The sequence below is a fragment of the Sceloporus occidentalis genome, unplaced genomic scaffold, assembly GCF_023333645.1.
Source record: "Sceloporus occidentalis isolate IW3139 unplaced genomic scaffold, rSceOcc1.0.p SCAF_57, whole genome shotgun sequence".
NCBI classification, from domain to species: domain Eukaryota; kingdom Metazoa; phylum Chordata; class Lepidosauria; order Squamata; family Phrynosomatidae; genus Sceloporus; species Sceloporus occidentalis.
In genome coordinates this window covers 2,503,173-2,515,244 of record NW_028317037.1, presented here as the reverse complement: position 1 = coordinate 2,515,244, position 12,072 = coordinate 2,503,173, and positions in this window count along the sequence as shown.

The window sequence follows — 12,072 nt, the reverse complement described above, 5'->3', positions numbered from 1 at the left end:
GGGAAGTATACACAACCTTGGTATCTATGCAACCTCCGCTTGTGTTGCTTTAGCTTGGGAATTGGGGGCTGGCTTAGGGAGGGATTGAGCAAGTCCCTTTGGACTTCAGACTTTGCAAAAAGGTGTTAATGGGTGTTTCTGCCTGGATTCATCAATAAAGCTTCTTTTGTTTCAAATGAGTTTTATTTTCTGAGCACAGGACTGACTCCAGATCTCACTGTTTGCAAAGTCTCACAGTTTTACCTCCAATGGAGACCCAGGAACAAGAAGAGTTCTTGGGGAACCCGGTGGTTCTGGAGATCCCGGTGGTGGAGGAGCAGGTGCCTTCTTCAGAGGAACTAGGGCCAAGCCCAAGACTGGGAAACCTTATGAAGCTCACACCATCCAGGCCACCACTGGAGGATTTAGGTTTCTAGCCCCAGAATGGGGAAAGGAAGGCCGTCGGGGGGCAGAGAGACAGCCTGGGACCTGGCAGTGGGGGAGTCGCTTGATAGCTGCCCCAGGACAGAAGAACCCCAGGTAGACGTTTATTGAATGGAGGAAGACATAAAGGAATTAAAGGACCTTATGAAGTGGATGGTGTCGAAATTAAAGATATGGAGGAGGAAGATGTCAGAGGCGAACCGAGGGCAGCTGATGCTCATTGCCTGAAGCACTGAGGCTGTCCCATTGTGATTTCCAAATCCTTCACCTTTTTAGTTGCCCTCCTTTGGGTGTCCTCCAGTTTCTCAACATCCTTTTGAACTGTGGGGCCCAGAACTGGACACAGTATTCCATGTGGGGCCTGACCAGAGCAGAATAGATTAGCACTATTACTTCCCTTGATCTAGGCACTATACTTCTATTGATGCAGCCTAAAATCACATTGGCCTTCTTAGCTGCCACATCGCACTGTTGACTCATGTTCAACTTGTGGTCTACTTGGACTCCTAGATCCCTTTCACACATAGTTTCATTCATCAAGGTGTCCCCCATAATCCTATATCTGTGCATTTCATTTTTCTGCCCTTAATGCAGTACCTTACATTTCTCCATGTTAATTTTCATTTTGTTAGCTTTGACCCAGCTTCCTAGTCTATTCAGGTCCTTTTGGGGTATTAGCTACTCCTCCTAATTTGGTGTCATCTGCAAATTTGATAAGTATGCCCCCAATTCTGTCATCCAAATAATTGATAAAGATGTTGAACAGCACTGGGCCCAGGAAAGGACCCCACTGGACACAGCACTGGTCACTTCTATCCAGGATGAAAAGGAGTCATTGTTGAGCACCCTTTCGGTTCGGCTGGTCAACCAATGACAATTCCATGTAACAGTTAGCTTGTCTAGCTTGTTTCATGTTTTTGTTTTATATACCGTTTAATTTGGTTAATTGCTATTAGTGAATTTCCCAGAGTGACCACCAGATGGCGCTCCAGGATAGAAGTTGGTGAGAAGCCCAAGGAGGCTGCAGTGCCCTGAGTATCCACAAGAGGGCGGCGTTGTATTAGGAATGTTCTTTATTGATAAAACCAAAGTCTATGGGGACTAATGTGATTTTCCCATTGGCTCCCCATTCCTGAGTGGGCGTGGCCTCCTTCCCTTTACCTGGACCTTCCTCCGCTCCCATTGGCTGCCTATTCCTACCCCTTGGTTGCCCTGAAAGCGAAAGGACCACCAGAAGGAAATGGGGGGATTTGCAGCACTGCATCATGGGAAATTTGCAACCGGGGGTTTTGCAGTGGTGAAACAGAGCAGAAGCAAAACTGCATTCCACACCAGACCAATTCGGAGTGGAATCAGAGTGAGCTTGGAAGCGATTTCTGAGCATTCGCTTGTTACCTATTTCACCAAAATGAGGGGTCACTTTGGAACCACTGCGGAAGCCCCACGGAAGGAGCCCCCATAGAAAGGAATCCTGTGTGATGACACTCACATTTTCGCGTGGATTCGCATCGTTTGACCTGCAGTGGCTTTGGATCTGAGCTGCAAAGAGCTGCAACAACCTCCGTGTGATAAACACAGTCTTTCAGATTTCAGAAAACTCTGTGGTTTGGGGAATAAGAAGCTAATTATCATAATTGTTGTTGAAATTCAATGCCCCAATAATATGGAAGTCACAGTCTGTCAAAGTTTCCATGAACTGTGTGAAATGTGGTTTTTGTTTTGCTGTTGTCTGTCCTGAATTTCCCATCTCCACTAAATGACCCCAAGATCAAGGAAGAAGAGAGAAGGAGAAAACTGTGTCTCCTTCCACTTTCTCAACCTCTTTTAGAAATGTATGAACCTCTTTCATGGCAATGCTTAGACACAGATTTGCTCCTTAAGAAACACAAGGCTTGTAATCTTTCACAGAAGACATATTATTTGGGAGGCAGATCAAGAAAAATCCTGCCAGGAAGGTGCCCTCAGTTTCTTTTCCTGAACATATAGGCTGTTGGGCTTTTTCATCCACAGTTTTATGGTGGAGGTGGCCTATGACAAACCTCCTTTGAACACAGACAAATGAAGAACTGCCTTCATTTTGACCACTAGTGAACCTGTTAAAGGTTTACATGATGAAGAGAGTTCTGCCTGATAGATCCTATGATACTTCTTCTGAGTTTCACTTAATTTGCTGAGGTAAAATTGTATTTATTTGTTAGACTGTTCTTATACTTAAAAAAAATCTTCTCCAGACAAAGGACTTGGAAAGAAGAAAGATCCCTCCACAAAATTGTCTGGCCTTAAGATGAATGACAAAGGCATCATGCGAAATGAAGAAGAGACGGCGATCCTGAACCAGACAATTCTTTCTGACCCAGAGGAAGGGAGCCAAGTGAGTCTGGGACACTTTTATGCAAGAGGTTCTTGGCCTTAGGAGAAAAGACGCAATATGGAAAAGGGGCACCAGCTCATCTTTCTACTCTTTGTTCAAATGGACAGGTTTTCTCTGACCTACGGAGTCAAAGCAGACCATTTGGATGTTGAATGCGAATTGGAGGATGACTCACATTTGCCGCTGGGATCTTACTGGCATGGCTACAGGAACATGGATCTCATAGAATCAGATGACCTGGAACTAACTGACAAGGTACAGAAGAAGCCTATGCACTTTCCATGTGTTTTAGAGTAGGGCAGCGTGTTCACATCTGGCTGTATTGGAAAGAGAGTTAGTTATTCCTCCCCACTGAGAATTTATCCTTAAAGTAAGGGAGGTCAGGGCAGGGGAACATTAAATCCACCCCAAACTTTTTACTGAACTCTCTTCCCCCCAATAAATTCAATGCCTTGGACAGTCAAATTAAAACCAACATGGATTCACTGTCCCATTAAGGTGGAAGCCACTAAGGGGCTTAGACATAAAGGGAGACAGACCGTTGTCTTTAGTGAGAGCCGTTCAATGAATCTTATGAGGCAAGTCAGGTTTATTTACATACCACCTTTCTACTCTAACAGTGAAGAGTGACTAAATTATCAATGGGGAATTTAATTAGCTCAGGGTCACAAGAGGAGACCTGTTGCTACACCTCAGGGATTGGCCCTTCGATCTGGATACCAGGAACTAGAAATCCAGAAACGAGGCAGAGGCTCTAAGTACAATGAATGTCTCTTTTATTGGAAACAGGGGTCCAAACACACAGAGGCACATACGCACATGCATTCATACAAGGCTCAGGAAATAGGCTTTTCTCATGGTAATAGTCACCTGATGTAGAGGTTCTATCTTGGGAAGTCCAATTTGTGTGAGGGTTTGTAATTCTGCTTAATATTTAAGGCTTAGCAGACCCGGTCAGAGCGACTCTGACTTCAAACTGACATAGATGTTGGCTGCAAAATGACCAGAGACAGGCGGTGACTGACCTGGGTGAGGGAGGCAGCTGAGAGTGGATGGCAGCAGCACATCCCTAAATTTAGGAGACCTTTTAAGGGTTTAACAGGGTCTCTAGACAAAGGGCAATCAGTTTGAAACTGTTTGAAGTGTATTTCACATCTTGGGTCCATGTTTTGATCTTACCAAATGTTTCTACTAGAGTAGGGACCCAAAATGGCTATGCCAATGCCATTCCTTTGATTCAAATGGCTCCCCCTCAATCGCAAGAGAGAAACACTTCCTTAAGACATCTGCCTGATAGCAGCTAAGCAGCTCCTGGCATGATCTCACCCATCTTCAGAGCTGGGAAAGGAAATTTGTTTACATATCAAAACCCATGGCTTCCCCTTGTTTCAGTGGGAACCTGTTATTTGGATCCCATGCTAGGGCCATACAGCTACTCAGGTCAAGATGCACTTTTGATATCAAGGTGCAGGTCAGAGCCTATCATTTAGATATATTAAAAGGTACAGATCAATGCCTATCGCTACTGGGGGAAAAAGTATATAAAGTTAATTCCTTACCAAAATAAACACACAACTAATAATAATAATAATAATAATAATAGTTTACTTATACCCCGCTCTTCAACCAAGGCTATCAGAGTGGCTTACAAATTGTTAATCAGACATTTCCCAGATACAAGAGAATATTTGATTATACAACATTTTTGTTGGAGGTTTGGGATATCTGCATTGCATATATAAACAAAAATAGGCACATCTCCCTTTAAACCTTCTGCATCTATTTGTAGAAAGGTACACAGGTCCAAATGATTTGTCTTGCTGGGTTTTCCTGTCTGACATGATTTGGAAATCGTTGTCGAAACTCATTTGTTTCTTTATTGCATCATTACCTTTACGTGTCTGTTATTTCTCAGTGTTATGTTTATTAATACAGAAGGAGAAGGAGAAAAACTGCAATCAAAGAGCATGCATTGTTGTTTTCAAATTACAAAACAACAACCAGTAATACCATGATGACCATGTGAACCAGATGTGCCACCTACAACCTGCCCCCAGAAAACAATGTTCACATCAGGTTCAGACTCTCACCTTCCAACTCTTGGTTCTCCTGCTCCGGCAGGGAATTTTTATTAAAGAATAGGTGAGATTTTCTTTTCTTTTTGTTCTTTATTTTCCCATCCAAAAGTCATGTTAGTTGAGAGATACAAAAGGCCACAGGAGAAGCAGCTCCAAGCCCAAGTTGACTACCTGCTGAATTTAGTCCAGAAATGGAGAAGAGAAAGGACTGTGTGAAAGAGAAAAGTGAGGCCAGTTGTTCCAAAAACCCAGTGGAGAAGCCAAGAGGAGCTGGACCAGGTCTTTTGCCTTTGAAATAAGTTTTAGCATCAGCTTTTGTAGACTTGATCTCCTTCGGCAGACGCAAGGAGTGAGAGGGTGCTCAGGAAGGATCTAAGGTCTTTCCTGGGCACCTGTTGACTCCATGGATCTGAGGACAGAGAACAAGTCTACAAAAGTTTATGCTTCAGCTTCTTTTGCTCAGTTAGTCTCACAGGTGCCACAAGATGGCAATGCAACTTAAGACAACAGTGATTTAAGTGGGCTTAATTTGTATTTAAAAATATGGCAAATTAAAAGAGAAGAGCCAACAGCCTTTTAAAACAATTTGAAGCGAAAGACATGCAGAAATTTGAATCAAATCCAATGGTCCCTGGAAGTACAGCTCAGGACTGGCAAAGCCTCGCGGAGGGCAGCAGAGGCGCAGGCCCATTGCTCCTCCCCACCATGGGCCCCTACTCTCCCCCAGCTGAGAGACAGCTGGAGGCCAGGGGAAGGGCAGGAGGAGCAGGAGCAACACCATGTGCCCATCACCGCCTAATTTCCCCTGGCTTCTAGCTGTCTTTTCCTGCCCTGGAAGCCCCGCCTCCAATGGTGGAAGCCCCGCCCATGGATGGCAGAAGTCTCACCCACAGAAGGCAGAAGCCCCGCCCCCGGCACGCGGACCTAGAAATGTTTGCCATCACCGCAAAGGAGGCCAAGGCAATGCAAAATGCAGGATGTTATGGTGACCCCAAGTTGAGCCTATCATGGGGTTTTCTTGTAAGATTTGTTCAGAGGAGGTTTGCCATGGCTTTCCCTTGAGGCTGAGAGCATATGACTTGCCCAAGATCACCCAGTGGGTTTACATGGCCGAGCCGGGATTTGAACCCTGGTCTCCAGATCCATCGTCCACAACTGGAGGCCAGAGGAAGGGCAGGAGGAGTCCACTACTCCACCCTTACTCCCGTGGTCTACCTTGCCAAGCTTTATTGTCTTTTTCTAGTGATTCAGGTCTTCTCGTGGCATGTCCAAAGTATGACAGGCTCAACTTGGGATGGGTGACACCTTGCTTGAAAGGAGCACTTGTGAAATGGATCTTGGGGTCTTAGTAGACGCAAAGCTAAACATGTCAACAGTGTGGAGAAGCAGCCAGAAAAGCTAGAATGATTCCAGGCTGAATCAGCAGGACTCTAGATCATAGGAAGTAATAGTGCCACTGTATTCTACTCTGGTCAAGCTTCCCCTGGAATCCCGTGTCCAGTTCTGGGCAGCACAATTCAAGAGGATGTGGACAAGCTGGAATAATGTCTCCAGGGAAGGATGACTGAAGATGATTAAAGATTTGGAAACCAAGACTTGTCCACAATACAAAATATATACCTTTATTGGCCACCCAAAATGGGAAAAAAGTTGCATCGTGCAAACTTTCAAAGCTTCACTGGCTTCTTCGTCCGGCAGAGATGCTAAGATATTGAATTATGTGACATTGGTAGCCAGAATCTTAATAGCATCGAATTGGAAAGAGAGTTCAATCCTTTTGGTGCAAGATTGGTCATTAAAACTATTGGAAATGGCTGAAAGAGACAAATGCATATGTCTCATGCATTTGTTTATTTATTTATACACCGCCTTTCTCCCAAGGCGGCTCTCAAGATAAAACACCTTTAAAACAATTTTAAAAAACCAATTTAAAATAAGACCATTAAAACAGTATAAAATTAAGTTTAAAAACATACAAAAGTGAAAACGCATTATCTAATACATCTACCCCATATAAAAGCCATGAAACCCGAAACCCTGGGGAAACTTGTCAGTATTTGGGAAATGGTAATAAAATATTTAAGTAACATGTTGGGAGAAATGTCAATTCTTGGTTTTCAGGATTAAGTAAGAGAAGCTGTTGTATAGTTATTCAGAATTTGGGATGATCCATATATTTAAGATAGATCCAAAAATCACTTGTATATAAGTAACAGCATTGATTCTACATTGTAGGTGCAGCCTTTATTATTGTCTATTATCATGTGTATATAAGGAAGGAACGTTACAAAATATATGTATAAACACCAAGCATAGATATCTCAGGAAGGAGAGAAAGAATGAAAGGAATTCTTATTATATATTTTATGTCATTTTGTATGTCATGTCATGTTTATGTTATGTTTTAGGTTACAATAAACAAATAAATAACAGTTGTTGTGTGCCTTCAAGTCATTTCTGACTTATGGCAACCCTATCAGGAGGTTTCTTGTCACATTTCTTCAGAGGGGCTTTACCTTGATCATCCTCTGAGGCTGAGAGAGTGTAGCCTGACTACGGTCACTCAGTGGCTTTCATGGTTGGGCTACAATTCGAACCCTGGTCCCCAGTCATAAACCAGCGCTCAAACCACTCTGTGATGGAGCCACAGGCCTACATGCTGCCTCTGATGCTACTCAGGCCCTGTACACACCGGTCATTAAGGCCGGCATGGGGGCGGTATCAGGGCATAGTGTCCTCACGATGCATGCCCAACTCTGCTTCCCAGGACGCTCTGATGCCATGTGCTGCTCCACATGACGCAGCCCCAAAGAAGTGCTGCATAGCTGTGGCAATGTGGCTATGGTGCCCTTTTGAGGGCGCAAAAAGGAGCTGCTTTTTGCGGCTCCTTTTCGCACCCTTGACAGGCCAGATCAGGGCCACAGGGTGAGCCTGCCGCAGCCCTGATCCATCGCAAAAAGGGGCGACTGCAGGCCATCCCTTAGGGGTGGTCTGTAGAGCTTCTCAGTTAAGATGATAGTGAAGGATCTCAATGCAGGCAGAGGCCATTCCCCTTCTTGCTCTTATGGACAAAGGGCAATAAAAGACAGATAATAAAGCGGCACCTACACTGTAGGATTAATGCAGATTGATGGCTCCATGCTTTGGAATTCTGGGGGCTATAATGTATGTACTCATAGAATCATAGAATCATAGAGTTGGAAGAGACCCCAAGGGCCATCCAGTCCAACCCTATTATGCCATGCAGGAAATCTCAATCAAAGCATCCCCGACAGATGGCCATCCAGCCTCTGTTTAAAGACCTCTGAGGATGGAGACTCGACTGCACTCTGAGGAAGGAGTGCGTTCCAGTGTCAAACAGCTCTTACTGTCAGTTCCTTCTTCCTAATGTTGAGGTGAAATCTCTTTTCCTGGAGCTTGCATCCATTGTTCCGGGTCCACGTCTCTGGAGCATTAGAAAACAAGCTTCCTCCCTTCTCAAGATTACATCCCTTCAAGAAACAGGGCTATCATATCACCTCTTAACCGTCTCTTCTCTAGGCTGAACACCCCCAGTTCGCTAAGGTGTTCTTCATAGGTCATGGTTTCCAGACCCTTCACCATTTTAGTCACACTCCTTTGGACATGCTCCACTTTCTCCACATCCTTTTTAAATTATGGTGCCCAGAACTGGACCCATTATTCCAGGGTCTTTCCTCTGCTACACTTTCCAGGAGGGAGGGTGCTCCTCAAAGACCTTTGTATATTTGGATCATGATCCCCTCCATGGCCATGTCTCTCTCTAAGGGACCTCCGCCCTCTTTTCTCATAATAACCCCCTAAGTATCTGGGCACCAAGGAGTCCTCCTCCGAGGAGGCAGGGATGGAAAGAGAGCGAGGAGGCCTGGCTTCCTTCCTTCTTGTTATCCCCAACCCCCCCCCCCAGAAGATCCTCAAGCCATTGTTCTAAAGGAACGAGGGTTGTCCCCCATTTCCATCCCTCAGAACAGACTGTGAGGGCAGCAATGGCTTCAGGTCTGAGACTGCGCATGCGCACATACATCCAAAGGCCCCTTCTGATCACGTGCAGGGATCACCAGGGCCTTACTGCTGCTGCTGTTATTCCACTGGCGGCCTTTGAGGGAAGGGAAGGTGTGGCAACCCCATGGGTAAAACCGTGGGGTCGTGACCCTCTCTCAGGATAGCAATGCTCATCAAGATTGAGACGTGGCAGTTCTACTGGCAAACCATAGGACTTCGACCCTCTCTCAAGATGACAATGCTTTATCCATAATTAGATAGATAAGCCCATGTTGATTCGGCTGGCTTAGCTGGTCTCCATATCCTGCTTCCTTGCCTCAAGAGCACGCACCAAGCATGCACTGATCACGCACCTGTCATGCCAGTCAGATGACCTAGGAGCAAGGCTATCATCAATGATTGTAAGGAAGACAATGGACGGAAGTAAGCAAGATGACAATAAAAGGCCCAGCCAGAAGCCTGGCTGAGAGGCAAGCTTGTGAGGAGTCTTGTGCACCCCCATTCCTGTCTCTGCGTCTCCTTGCCGCGACAGCTGGTGACCCCGACGTGATCCAGAAAAGGCCCGACGTGATTCGGAGAAGGCGGCTACGACCCAGCTCACTCGACTGGAACAGTCTGCGCGCACATCCTCTACAGGATCCCGTGAGTATGGGAGGAACGTTGTCCACCAAACAAAGGTCTCACGCTAGGGAGCTATATGAGATAGTTAAGCGGCTGTCAGGGGATAGGCAAATCACCCAAAGAGACATAGAAAATCTGATAGCAAGAGATTTCATGCCAGTGTCCCTGGTACCCAGAGAAGGGAAGACTCTCTGCAGAGGAATGGGAGAAGATAGGCAATCATTTAAAGGCTGAACCTCGTGCTGCGGCACCCCACCTGATTGCCTGGCAGGTAGTAAACACGGCCGTGAGACGGTTAAGCCAATCCAAGATCCCCAAATCCTGCCTTCAACCCTCCGCTCCTTTAGCCTCGTTAGTTCATCCTCCAGGAGATCCACCAGGTTATTCAATGCCAGTGATTGCACCACCCTTGCCGCCTGTAAAGCCCCGGCTGGGAGCGGTAGAAGCAGGAATAGCTGAGGCAAAAGCAGTATTAGATACAGAACCCCCTTCCTCATATGTGGCTCCTGTAATTCATCCTCCCAAGGAGCTGGAGATAGATAAAGATCCCTCAGCTCCATTGCCTAACAACAACCTATAAAGCCCTTCAGGGGCAGCTATGTCTCCATTTCAAAAAATGGTTCAGCAGTGTAGAAGCTCTGACCCAACTGATTTAGATGATCTAGAATTGTCGACTGCATATCCCATCTCTCAGACAAAAGATCACAACAGTGGAGCAGCTTATGAAAAGACTCCACTGCCATATGCAGTAACGAAAGAACTACAGCAAGCTATCAAGGATACAGGAGTAGAAAGTAATGATGTTAAGGGTATGTTAGAAGGTAACAATAGTGAAGGACAATACACTGCAGAACAACTGGCAGGAGTAAATAACTTTGACACAATTCAGCAACAGACAGTGCTACCTCGAGAGGTCCTAGCAATATCTTCTGATTGTGCATCCTTGGCCTTTCAGAAAATATCACCCTCTGGTCAGCCTAAAAAAGGTTTTGCTACCTTAAGACAAGGGCCTGTTGAACCGAACTGTGACTTTGTTAATCAGTTGCAAGCAGCCTTAGCACAGCAGGCTGATAATCCTGACATGGCCAAAGATTTGTTGATCAAGTTGGCAAAAGATAACAAAGATTGTCAGAAAGCTTTACAACCATTGATGGCATCTAGAAATCTTGCATTGGCAGATATGCTTAGAGTTTGCCAGGACATAGGCACTCAATCACATAAAATGAATCTCTCGGCAGCTGCCATGTCATTGGGTAATGAAAAGGAAGTGAAATGTTTTAATTCTGGACTAATAGGACTGGTTTCACCCAGATCATCTCTTTCAAAAGGAGGAATTTTTGTTATACCTAGTGCTATAGGTAGTGATTATGCAGGAACAATTCAAATGCAGGTTTGGGTTAATCTGCCACAATTTTTGTTCTTAGATATGCCAGCGGCACACTTAGTTTTGTTACCATCTGCAGCCCCAAACCCAGCAGATATGGAACCTGGTGGTGTCGATGTACAGTGGATAAAACAGCCAGTTGCTAATCAGCGGCTCAGCCGTACGCTTGTGATTGCAGGTTTAAGTTTCACAGGACTTTTACACACAGGAGTGGACGTGACTGTGATGCGAACACAGAAGTGGCCAATAAATTGGGAGGCTGACTCTGTGCCTCAAGTCTGTGCCATTGCTGGCCCACAAACATCTCAACAAAGCTGTAAGTGGCTCAAGGGGTACTAAGACCAGCAGTTTGTGACAAATAGATGTTACTCAATATCCTCCATTCCATCTATCTTCCTCTTTCCATATTTTGGGAATCTCTATGGATACACAGGTCTTGCAGACAACATAAAATTTTGTAGAATAAAACAGTAGAGTGTGCTTGGAAAAACTAGACTTCCCAGTCAACAAGAGTTCTATGTCTCATTCTTTTAGTGGTCAGTTCAGTCTGCCCTTTTTCTCCTTGATGTGTTTGATTTGCCCAGGCTCGCCTGGAGAATTGCAACAGATAAAGGCCAGCATGGTTGTTATAGATCCTATCAATTGTTGCTTGTATTTGTTAATTTCCTTGTTTGTTTGGCTGATTGTGAATTGCAAATCTAAAGACAGCTCCCTCCCTTTAGTCCAAAGGTCTTTGCTGCATTGGTTTTTCGATAGGGATTAATTCCTGTTCTCAAGTGTCTTTTTCCTTTCTGTTAAGCCTCACTTTGGTCAGCATAGTCTATCTGTAAAAACTGTCTTGGCTAAAGTAGGGAAAAGGTTTTGTCTAGGTTGCTTTGTGTTCTCATAGCTAAAGCACTACATATCCCATCTACCTAAATCGTGGTACATGTTTAGAAACAGATTCTAGAAATTGTTCATTTGTCTGTCTGTTAATGTGTTTGGATTTGTGCTACACTTTTGCAACTCATAAGTCTGAATTTCTTGTACTCTTCCTTCATTTGTGTTGTTTTGCTTCCTTCTTTTATACATCCTTTCCTAGAGAGAGAACTTCTTTTACCAGCACAGTCTCTCTGTCTCTCTTGCTCTTCATCTGGGTTAGCTATAGTGGGATTACTGGGGGGGGGGGGGGACCC